The sequence below is a fragment of the Garra rufa genome, chromosome 2, assembly GCF_049309525.1.
Source record: "Garra rufa chromosome 2, GarRuf1.0, whole genome shotgun sequence".
Lineage (NCBI taxonomy): Eukaryota > Metazoa > Chordata > Actinopteri > Cypriniformes > Cyprinidae > Garra > Garra rufa.
This window is the reverse complement of record NC_133362.1, coordinates 20,623,162-20,635,481: the sequence shown is the minus strand read 5'-3', so window position 1 is coordinate 20,635,481 and position 12,320 is coordinate 20,623,162.

The window sequence follows — 12,320 nt, the reverse complement described above, 5'->3', positions numbered from 1 at the left end:
TCCGTGTCTGATTTATTTTCTGTTTTCATAAGCATAAAATCTAGACCATCAGTTGTTACACTCTTCTGCTGCCAAACATTTAAACTCACAACATATGCAGCTAAATAGCAGTCGTCCCTTTACTGTACAGCACACAGTAATTCAGGCCTGCACGTAAATACTCAACTACAAACATAAGTATACACACAAATGCAACTCTACACTAACACACATTCCTTGCAATACAAACACTCACACACACACACCCATATTCTCTGAAAAAAGTATGAAACAAAAGAAGATCTTTCCTGCTTTTCCAGGATTTTGTGACACTTTTCTGTGATTGTCTGTATGTGATTGATTAAAAAACAAAATTTATTGTACTAAGTAATTATAATTGTAATAGATTTAAACAATTCTAAAATACTTATTATTTAGAATGTATAAAATATTTAATTTATTTTACTTCTACAGTCAGCCATATTGAAATATATTGGTCAATACTGATCATATGTTTAGATATGTAGAAGATTTTTTTGAGTCATTTTTCTGCATATGATTTCTTAATAAGCGAGTATTTATTATCTGACCAAATAATTCTGATTGCAACAGACAAAATAGTCTGCAATTGATACATTTTTTTTACCAATTTACTGATCAGGATTTTGTATCAATTTTCAGCCATTTTCTATATTTGATTTCAGAATGCGCTAGTATTTATTATTGTGTTGATTAACTATGCCTGTGGAAGATCTAAAAAAAAAATGTAAAAAAATTTATTACACTTCAAAAAAAAATTTTTTTTTTTAAATTAACCCATTCAACCCCCTTTTTTATGTTTAACCCAACTTTCTGGGTAGTTTTATTTAGCTCAACTATTGTTTAAAAATACTATATTATGGCATTAAAATTAACCCAAAACAGCTTGTAAATTAGACGTATAATTACTAAAGGTATAAGCGATAATCAAAAGGTAAACATTTATTAGTAAGCAATTTTAAAAATGTTTATTATTTAATTATTATTTATTCAACTTACTAATAAATGTTAATTTCCAACCTATTTTGGGTTCACTTTACTTAATTTTTAAGTAATAGTTAAGTAACATTTAACTCAACCGCTGGGCCAAAACAAACCAGTTACTGGGTTTGTCCATATTATATACATATTTTACATATTTAGAGTGTATTTTTTCCCTTCACAGTCTGCAGTGTTGGAAGACAGGTCATTTGATGTCTTTTTTCATTTTAATAAACTTAATTCTACTCAGAAATAACCATATAGGCAATTCAGTAAATATCTGTAGGTTATCGCTTAAGCTGACTTGAGGCGAGTTGAAAAGAATTTGAAAGTCTCAAATTAATTGGTTGTTCTTATACATAGTTTAAATTTTGCTAATTTCCTCTTCCTCTCAATTTCTGCAGGACAGACAGAATTTGTAGGTTACAGTAAAATGAGTCAGGAAAGGAAACAAGAAAGACACAATGACAGAGTTTACAGCAGTATATTAGTTTCTAATTGACGGAGGTCTAGGCAGTTTCTGATGTGTTACTATTCTTTATCTGACAGCGCCGCTGCAGCCCTTCTGTATTTCACAGCGCTGCACTGTCATCTAGTGGACGAACATGATAAAAGTAACAGAATGTGAGGGCAAGAAGATACTGTTGATGTGTTTGACTGATGGAATATTATCTTACCTTAAGCATGTTGCTCAGGTTTCATTCGGGGAACATCCAGAGGAACATTTTTCCGGCTCTGGTTACATGCCATCATTCCACCTCTGTGCTGATATAATACAGAAAAGATGGAAAGGCGCCATTAGAATTTTACCTTTTTATTTTTTGTTCAGTGCATTAGTCAAATGCTGCATTTTGATGATTACTGTACCTTCATATTGCTTGTTCTCGGGCTGGCTATAGTTTTTCTGCCATTCCTAAGGAAGTACAATGCCTTGCCAAGCACTCAGTTTATTAATCCAACCATGGCACTGTGCCCATCCATTTTTGGTCTAGAAACAGGGATTCCTAATACAGGATGAATGACCCATTTTCAATTAAATCAGCATTTGGGATCTTGAGGTCATTACACCACAACTGTGAGGCCTTCAAACTGTAGGACATTGAAAGATAAAGTCTGATCCTGATAAAGCAGTTCCTATGGTTCCTGGCATAAATAGATCATACTGTATAGACATTACCAGATCAAATCTAAGTTTTTAGTTTTAAACATGCTATTGATTTTCAATATGTTTTAATGCTATGTGTTATAATGTCACATCTGAAGACTAGATAGAAGGAAAGAGGAAACCCCTGAGATTGATGATTCAGTTAAAGTTATAATGAACTATTACCATCTGTGACATTTACTGCTTATGAGAATTTAGACCTGCAGCCACATGAGATTTAATGGTAATGAAGCAGGAAAAATGAACTGATGAACAATTAAGAAGAAATCTGGACACTAACGCAGTATTCGTCCAGAACAGAATGCGATGTTCTCTGAATGATTTAGCACACTGTCAGCTAAAACACAAAACTCAGCCCTTTTACACACACTTTTAGCAGCAATTTAATATTTTGGTAGTTTTAAACAACTCTCTTTTCCAATCACAGGTGAAGCAAATATTATTGATCATATACTAACAAGGCCACATATTATTGGGATAGTTCACTCAAAAATGAAAATTCTGTTATTAATTGCTCATCCTCATGCCATTCCAAACCTGTAAGACTTTCATTCAACTTCTGAACACAATCTGAGATATTTTTGATGAAATCCGAGAGCTTTCTGACCCTGCATAGACAGCAATGCAACTACCACGTTCATGCCCCAGAAAGGTAGTAAGGACATCGCTAAAATATTTGAGATCAGTGGTTTAACCGTAATGTTATGAAGCCACAAGAATACTTTTTGTGTTCAAAGTAAAAAAAAAAAATAACAACTGTATTCAACAATTTCCTCTCTTCCGTGTCAGTCTTCGATGCATGTTTACAATGCATGTGTCTATGAAGGGTCAGAAAGCTCTCGGATTTCATCAAGAATATCTTGATTTGTGTTGCAAAGATGAACGAAGGTCTTACGTGTTTGGTAAGACATGAGGGTGAGTAATTAATGACAGAATTTTCATTTTTGGGTAAACTAGCCCTTTAAGTGTAAACACACTACAGCATTCAAATTAGCTTACACAAGTGCTTATCTTTCCTCCTTTTCAATGCGTTCTTCTCCCCAGTTTTCTCCTGTTCTTCACTGTTCTGTCTCTCTTAAATTTAATTAGTCACTAATATCAGTTTTCAATCTATTTTTATTTTTTCTTGCTCTCCTCTCTCCACTGCTGTAATCTTTTTTTTCTGGTGGTTAGTATGTTAAACGGCTCTCTAAAGACTTCCAGATTCAGTCACCTGCACTACAGCATGAAGTGTAGACTCAGCACAACTGTAAATCGCTTCTGAATGAAAACACACCACAGAGATCAGCTCATCCCCTTTAAGTAGCTCCAAGGCTCATACAGCATGAATATATTAAACTCAGAGGCAAAAATACGCATCTACTGTATAGGAGACCAACAATGTTGTTTAAAATAATCGCATGCAATTTAATGATTACATTATACATACACTGAGACACAGCTTTTTTAAATGCTGAGTCTGTGTGTTCATCCTATGAGCTGTTAGTTGTCTGAGCATGAGTTATGGAAAAAGAGAGACAACTTTTTTTAACTCTCTTTTTTCATTCTTTTCCCTTTACCCCGCACTCTATTCCTCACCCTCTATTCCCTTCCTCAAGATGAGATCCTGAGGGCACTGCTCTGATAAGAAAGGAACCTATAATGCAAAGCATTCAGGATATCCATGATGGTTCACTTATACTAAAGGCCACCTGAAATTTTACACTACACCAACATATGAAATCATACACATTGGAGTCCTGCAGTATTTTCTCAGAGCTTGTAACTCTTTACAATAACTACATCTACTATTATAATTAAAGAGTGATTTGTATACACATCTGCACTCAAACTCAGTCCCTGTTGATGGATATCTTCCAAGAACACTATAATGACAGCCATGATATTGCCCATGAAGGCAGGACTGTCATCTTTGATCAGTGTGAAAAACACTTTTACCTGACAGGTGATCATAGAGTGTGTTAGAGGGGCAATATTCATCTTTAGGGTGCTATAGTAATGTGCATTGACATGTGTGTCCTGCAAACACACACACACACACACACACACACACACACACACATACACACACACACACATACACACACACATACCCATAGTCTCTTAAGCAATTACCCTGTGAGCTGTGAAGGTCAAGGACAATCTGATCAATCAAAGCAAAGATGTATTAAACCATCCCACACACCTTTAATATAACCATTTCATTCTTACTAATACATCTCTGTGTCATTGTCCAAGATGCCCTCTGGAGTAATATTAAATTTCCATTTTAATACACCGACATGGCATAATCGCACACATACACTCAGGAGACTGTTCAACACCACTATTATGATGATAGTCTTTGAGAGTAATGTCATAGAAATGGAATTATTTGCTGACACAAAATGTTTGATTTGTTTGATACACTATCAGTTAAAAGTTTTTGAACAGTAAGATTTTTAATGTTTTTTTTTTTAAAGAAGTCTCTTCTGCACACCAAGCCTGCATTTATTTGATCCAAAGTATAGCTAAAACAGTAAAAATTGTAAAAATGTTTACTATTTAAAAATGTTTTCAATTTTAATATATTTTAAAATGTAGTTTATTTCTGTGGTTTCAAAGCTCAATTTTTTGGCATCATTACTCTGGTCACATGATCCTTCAGAAATTTTAATATTCTGATTTGCTTCTTAAAAAAAACATGTATTATTATGTTGAAAACAGAGTAGACTTTTTCAGATTTCTTTGATCAATAGAAAGTTCAGAAGAACAGCATTTATCTGAAATAGAAATCTTTTTTAACATACAGTAGATGTCTTTATCATCACTTCTGTTCCATTTAAAGCATGCTTGCTAAATAAAAGTATTAATTCTTATAATGTCTTTCCCAATCAATAAATAAATAATAATAATAATAATAATAATAAATGTTTCTTGAACAGCAAATCAGCATATTAGAATGATTTCTGAAGAATTATCTGACACTGACTGGAGTAATGATGCTAAAAATTAACTTTGATCACAGAAATAAATTACATTTTAAAATATATTCAAATAGAAAGCAGTTATTTTAAATAATAAAAATATTTCACAATATTACAGCTTTTGCTGTATTTTGGATCAAATAAATGCAGGCTTGGTGAGCAGAAGAGACTTCTTTAAAAAACAAATCTTACTGTTCAAAAACCTTTGACTTGTGTATTATTTAGGGATGTCAAATCTATACAGCATTTAATATGTTAGAAAATCCAGTGTCAGCAAATTGAAAAAGGAAAAAAAAAAAATGCTGAAGATTTACTCACCCTCAGATAAACCCTCTGCTGTTTGGACTTTCATTCCGACGGCACCCATTCCCTGCAGAGGATCCATTTGTGAGCCGGTGATGTGAAGCTAAATCTCACCAAATCTGCTCCGATTGATGAAACTCCTAGATGGCCTATTTTATTTTTTGTGAACTATACATTTAACAGGCAAAATGACTGACAGGTAGAAGGCGTTTCTGATGTAAAGTGTGGGCTGCCGTCTTTAGGCTGTCTCAGAAACAACACTTATTTCAGTGATATCTGTCATGTGGGACAAAAAGCATATAAATTATGAAATATCGCCTACAACTTAGATATTGGTTTGTCAGCTTTGAGGCCTGATCGGAAGAGAATGAGAGTCCTATATTAAAAATTAATTATCCTAGGCTGTAACAGGTGACAGAAATGTCATAAAAAATTGATAAACTATAGATGTATGTGTATAGATAGTACTTTACAAGCCCAAGAAGAGAGAGAATGCGAGAAAGAAATAGTGATGTTGTTTACCTCGCCAGTAGATCTGGAGAAGGTGAACCATTAGTCAGTTCTGCTGTACTGCATTTATCCTTTAACACTTCAACACACACACAAACACAGAAAAAATATTACTGTGGGTTGCTACTTTATTTTCAAGAGGTTTGTACTGTGGGAGGAAGGTTGAGATAAGTCAGGTAGAGTGATAGAGAGGCTCTTTCATTCATCAGATGTTGCTGCGTTGTAATTCTTCCTGTGGCGAAAAAGAAGTTACTTATAATTATTTTATATATAGAAAGAAAGAATATTCAGATCTAGTGGTTACCTCTGATTATTATAATGGCAAATAATGTGTCAAAGTTTATTGCATACTGTAACTTAACGTTTGAGAAACGCAATTCTCTAAAGCAAACCTCTCTATAACTCAGCCTAATAACAACATCATTAAACTATCATTTCATGAAACACTGTTTGGAAATAAATGTTAGAGTTTTTAGCTTCACCTTTAACTTTCGAGACAGATCTTGAACGTGAAGTGAATGACTGAATTCGAGTCGCCTGCCAGTGAGCAGAGCAGCATTCGCTTTTCTCAAGACATAAATAAGAGTTTATAGCTAGAGCAAGGGGAAGAGGTCTTTTATGTTATTAAGATGATGAAATACGCCGCGACACTTCAGACAAACTGCATTGTAAGTGCTGTCTAAGTGCGCTAAACGGATGCGACAAGCGGGGACTCGTTTGAGCGGGGAGGTCGATGGAGTCGTGACAGCGATCGTCGTTTGCTGATTGAGTTTGAGTCGGAACTAACACAGCGGATTTGGCACAAGCGCTGTTATTTTCTCTCTGCTTGCGTGTAGATTTACTGCGGGTTGTTGCGCGTGATCTGCTTCAGGAAATTAAGAGCAGTCGATCATCTTTACATCTTCTCATATAGGGATCGTAGGGGAGATCAGAGAGCAGGGGACCCTGACTATCTTTTTTTATAGGAGGTAAAATCAACACAGCGCGCGCGTGTTTTGATGATCATGCAGGTTTCCATATGAATAATGCACTGCCATTATTTTTAGAGATCGACCATCTCAGTGACTTTTTGCTGAGATCTGCAAGGATGTATCAACTCATCACTCTTTCACAGGCATATACACCTCCTCTCTTACCCTCCTTCTCTCTCTCTTTCTCTAGGTCATTACCATAGCGGAAATATCGTTACTTTGACAAATATTGCAATGTGACATCGACTTATGTTATATATATATATTTTTTTTTTTTTTAAGTCAAAGGTGTTCATGTATCTTGTTAGAGTCTGGCTTTACTGCATATTTTAATGTTCTGATCTCTGATGAGTGTTTTAAAAAGTTTCACCTGGTGCATAAAAATCACTCTAGCTAGCACATACCAAAGTATATACAGTAGCTCAGTTTTCTTAGGCCCTGTTTACACTAGTGCGTTTTCCTTTTAAAACGCATAACTTTTTCTATGGTTACGCGCTCTCGTTTACACTACTACGGTGTTTTCGACCCTCTAAAACTGAGACTTTTGAAAACGCTGTAGACCCTGTGGCTGCCCACATAGTATGGGGAATGACGTCAAGTTGATCTTTCTATATGGTGGACGCGTCTACGTGCTTGGAGCCATAGATGTAGCCTATATACATAGATGCATCATTAGCGACTGTTTCTATGGGCCGTTATACGTAAGCCGTGGCGTAAGCAGCGGTCAACTTGATATCATTCACCCATAGATCTATGTAATGCACCATAGTAATCATTGTATATTCGAAATGCCACAGTCCTGCACAGCCATTGGTTTGCAAACCTATAGTATGGCGAATGATTGGAGCGGTCCAATGGGGTATCTACCTATATATCTATACTTGGAGCGGTCCAGTGGGGTATCTACGTATATATATCTATGGCTCCAAGCACGTAGATGCGTCCGCCATATTGGAAAGAACTGCATGTTAAAAAAAAGTATTTATCGTCGAATCATTCATTCAGACAATTCCAACATTGAAACAAGCCTTTATTGATTGAGACACTGACTTTTTTGTTTGAATATATAATTAAGCAATGAACATTGTCAAAACCACTAGTAAATTACTTTATTTCTAATCTTTTTCTCAAGAATCTCCTATTTATATAACAAAAAATGTTTTTCAATTTATCCAGAATCATTCCGCTTTAGTTTACTTTTTTTTTTATAGTTTATAACTTCACATAATTCATTAAAATAGAAGTTTAATTTTATAAAGTACAAGTTGATATCTGTATCTTTTCTGACTGCGAAACAACTAGCCTGGCCAGTACTTTGTGTTTTGCCACCTTGTGAACAGATTAAATTGAAAAAAAATTGAGATTAATTAGTAAAAAAAAAAAAAAATCATGCATGTATGAGTGAAGGCCTGGGTATACTTAATTTTCTGAATTCCAATCCACTGTTGTAAGTGAAACAATTTCATCAAAACTCCTTATGATAATAATTACATCACATGGACAGTTTGCAGACTGGCGAAGAACAGACACGGCCTTAGTATACTTTGGGCTTTAGAAAACTTAGGTTGCATGTAGACTAAATTCTTGACTGTACCCGTACCCTAGCGTAGGCTACACATAAAAACCATAGTATGGTTTGGGCTTTACGCTTTAAAAACTGTAAATATTGTTGCCTCTTGTATAAGTTACTCATGATGGTCCTCATTTGTAAGCCACCCCATAAGGTTATCCTAAATGACCAAATGTAAATGTAATGCAAATCTTGCACTTGTCCACTAACCCTTTGATGAGCAATCATTAGGAGTTCAACATCACATGCATGACTCATCAGTTCTCTTAACAGGATCCCTATAGCGGTCAATGCTTAATTTACCACCATCTTACTCTACATTAGTTTCCTTGGTGATTGGAAGAAAAGACTGGACTGGAGGATTCACTCCTTTTTTCAAATCTACATGGATGTACAACATTCAAACCAAAGAACAAGCATTCAGTACAGACAGTTTCAACACAAGAGAAGAAATACATTTTAAGTGCATCATAATTTGCTGATGTCTGCTAGTAAAGCCAAAGTTGACTGATGTAACAGGCCATGTCAGATGCAACATTTTATGGCCATTAGAGTGAAGACAAAGTACCGGAAAGAGAAGCAAAGATAAGACAACCCTCAAACAGAGCCCACTGTTCTTTTGAGATTTCTAAGGATGCCTGAACCCACACGAGGCATCAGTAAGGGACAAAGAGCTCTGTACAGTATGCTAATAAAGGTAAGAGAGGAAGAAGAGGAAACACTAAACACTAATATATGAACGAAGAAAATAACTAACCATTTTAACAATATACTGTTGAGGTCAAAAGTTTACATAGACCTTAAAGAATCTGCAAAATGTTAATTATTTAGGGAAACACGATGCATTAAAAGCTGGGGGTGAAAACTTTTGAATTTAAAAATTAAAGGGTAAATGTAACTATTTTTGTCTTCTAGGAAACATGTAAGTATCTTATGTAGCTTCTGAAGGGCTGTACTGATATTTAGGCAAAATAAGAAAAAATTACATATCTTTATTCTGCTCAAAAGTGTACACCCCACGGCTCTTAATGCATCATTTTTCCTTCTGAAGCATCAGTGAGTGTTTGAACCTTCTGTAATAGTCCCTCAGCTGTCCTCATTGTAAAAAGATGGATCTCAAAATTATAGTCATTGTTGGAACTGGTTGAAATACACTAAAAAAACTAAAAAAAAACAAATAATTTGTGGGACCTGGGGGGTGTTCCATAAACCAAGTTTACCAAATAAGTCAGGCTTATTTCAGTTAGTCTGACTTATTTTCACTTGATTTGGCTCAAAATAAGTCGGACTAACTGAAACAAGCTTACTTATTTGGTAAACTTGGTGTATGGAACACCCCCCTGAAAGATTTTTCTGAAGAACAGCAGGCAGTTGAACTGTTTAGGACAAACAAGGGACTCATGAACAACTAAACACTAAACACACAAAAAAACAGCTGTGGATCATCCAGGTAACAACACATTATTAATAATCAAGTGTATGTAAACTTTTGAATTGGGTCATTTTTATAAATTCAACTATTATTTTCTCTTGTGGACAGTATGTAAATGTCCTGTATGTGAAATACAGGTCAGTACTAAATAAAAAATATTTTTGTATGATCCCTTTTATTTTGGTAAAATAATTAACATTTTGCAGATTTTGCAAGGTGTATGTAAACTTTTGACCTCAACTGTATATACGTTCACCACAGAAACTGGGATCGCCTAGTTAGGTAGTGTTCATGCTGGATATATTACTTTCTGGAATGCATTGTGTTATTCTTCTTGGATGGACATCACATTGATCTTTGATTTGTTACAAAACTGGACACCATTCCTGTCAAAAGCAATCAAACAAGGAGATTTATTTTATGTTCCCTTTGCCAAAAAGTGTCCAGTTGCTGGTGTCAAGAAGGCAGAGCGCTGTTACTATGACATACGACTGAAGGCTGAGGCATCCTAAGAACTGGATACGGATGCAATAGACATTTTTGCTGTGCGATGACACAGTGATTATAAAAGACAGATGAGGGTTGCTGTGCCCTTTTTGTTAAAAATTCTGGCACTACTCTCGATCCATACATCTATTTATCAAACTCAGGGACATTGTGCCCTAACTCTTCTCTCCCCCTTAGCTTATACTACAGCTTAAATCACATAATTTTGCCAAAAGCATAATAAATTACACCATTACCAGGTGAATTAGTGTTGTCACTTAACTGTAACCCCAGTATGCCCCACAACCATGAAAAAGACCTTCAAAGACATGCCATAAACGTGTCTTAAATAACTTTACATGCCATCTCATGTCACCCCAGGGAAATTATATTTAATGGTCAGTAAAAGCATATGGGGACTGGGATTTCCCATAACATCCCACTTAATATCAACTTGTTTCCAAACTAACGTACACTGCAAATCATTCAGTATTAAAGGAATCGTTCACCCAAACAAAACTGTCATTTACTCACCCTCATGTTGCTCCAAATCTTTTCTCTTAACTGTGAAAACAAAATTAAAACACTGTTTATGTTGTATTTAATTCACTTATAATTTTGTATAACATGATTTTCATTTTAACAGATAGCTTTCTCCAGGTATTTTTGGCTTTTTAATCAGACAATCTTTAATCTAGATCTGCTTTTAAGTGACAGGTGGATTTATATCTTTTTCACTTGAGAATATGTGTGTGTGAACCTACATTGATTGATAAACTTTGTACTCCAAAAACTGCAGAACTCCTTTGTACTCCAGAAACTTTTTTCAGATGCCAGTTCGGTTTGTGAAGACCGCACTGTGTCCACAGAGTACATTAGCAGCTCAGCCCAACTGTCCTTTGATGTGCATGAAAAATCGATCAAGTCACAGTTGACGGCTCGTACAGAGAATGTACATGAATTTGCTTTTTGAAAGACAGTGAATAAAGTGACAGGAAAGAGAGGGAGAGGACAGAACAAAGACAAAACTTTAACTAAAGCAGAATTAAACTGTATTTTTAGTTCACAATAACAGAGAATTAGCTGCTCTGAAAGACTCCTGAATTCTACAGTGAGGAAAAAAATGATTTGATCCCCTGCTGATTTTGTATGTTTGCCCACTGACAAAGAAATGATCAGTCTATAATTTTAATGGTAGGTTTATTTGAACAGCGAGAGACAGAATAACAACAAAAGAATCCAGAAAAACACATTTCAAAAAAGTTTTAAATTGATTTGCATTTTAATGAGTCAAATACTGTAAGTATTTGGCTCCTTTGCAAAACACGACTAAGCAAAACCCTTGTTGGCAATCACAGAGGTCAGATGTTTCCTTTAGTTGGCCACACCAGGTTTGCACACATCTAAGAAGGAATTTTGTCCCACTCCTCTTTGCAGATCATCTCCAAGTCATTAAGGTTTTGAGGCTGAGGTTTGGCAACTCAAACCTTCAGCTCTGTCCACAGATTTTTCTATGGGATAAAGGTCTGGAGACTAGGCCACTCCCAGGCTTTAATGTGCTTCTTTTTGAGCCACTTGTTGCCTTGGCCATGTGTTTTGGGTCATACCCATCCACAATCCATTTTCAATGCCCTGGCTGACTTCAATGCCCTGGCTCTGACGGTACATGGCCCCGTCCATCGTCCCTTTGATGCAGTGCAGTTGTCCTGTCCCCTTAGCAGAAAACACCCCAAAGCATAATGTTTCCACCTCCATGTTCGACGGTGGGGATAGTATTCTTGGGGTCATAGGCACCATACCTCGTCCTCCAAATACAGTGAGTTGAGTTGATGACAAAGAGCTCGATTTTGGTATCGTCTAACCACAACACCTTCACCCAGTTCTCCTCTAAATCATTCAGATGTTGACTGGCAAACTT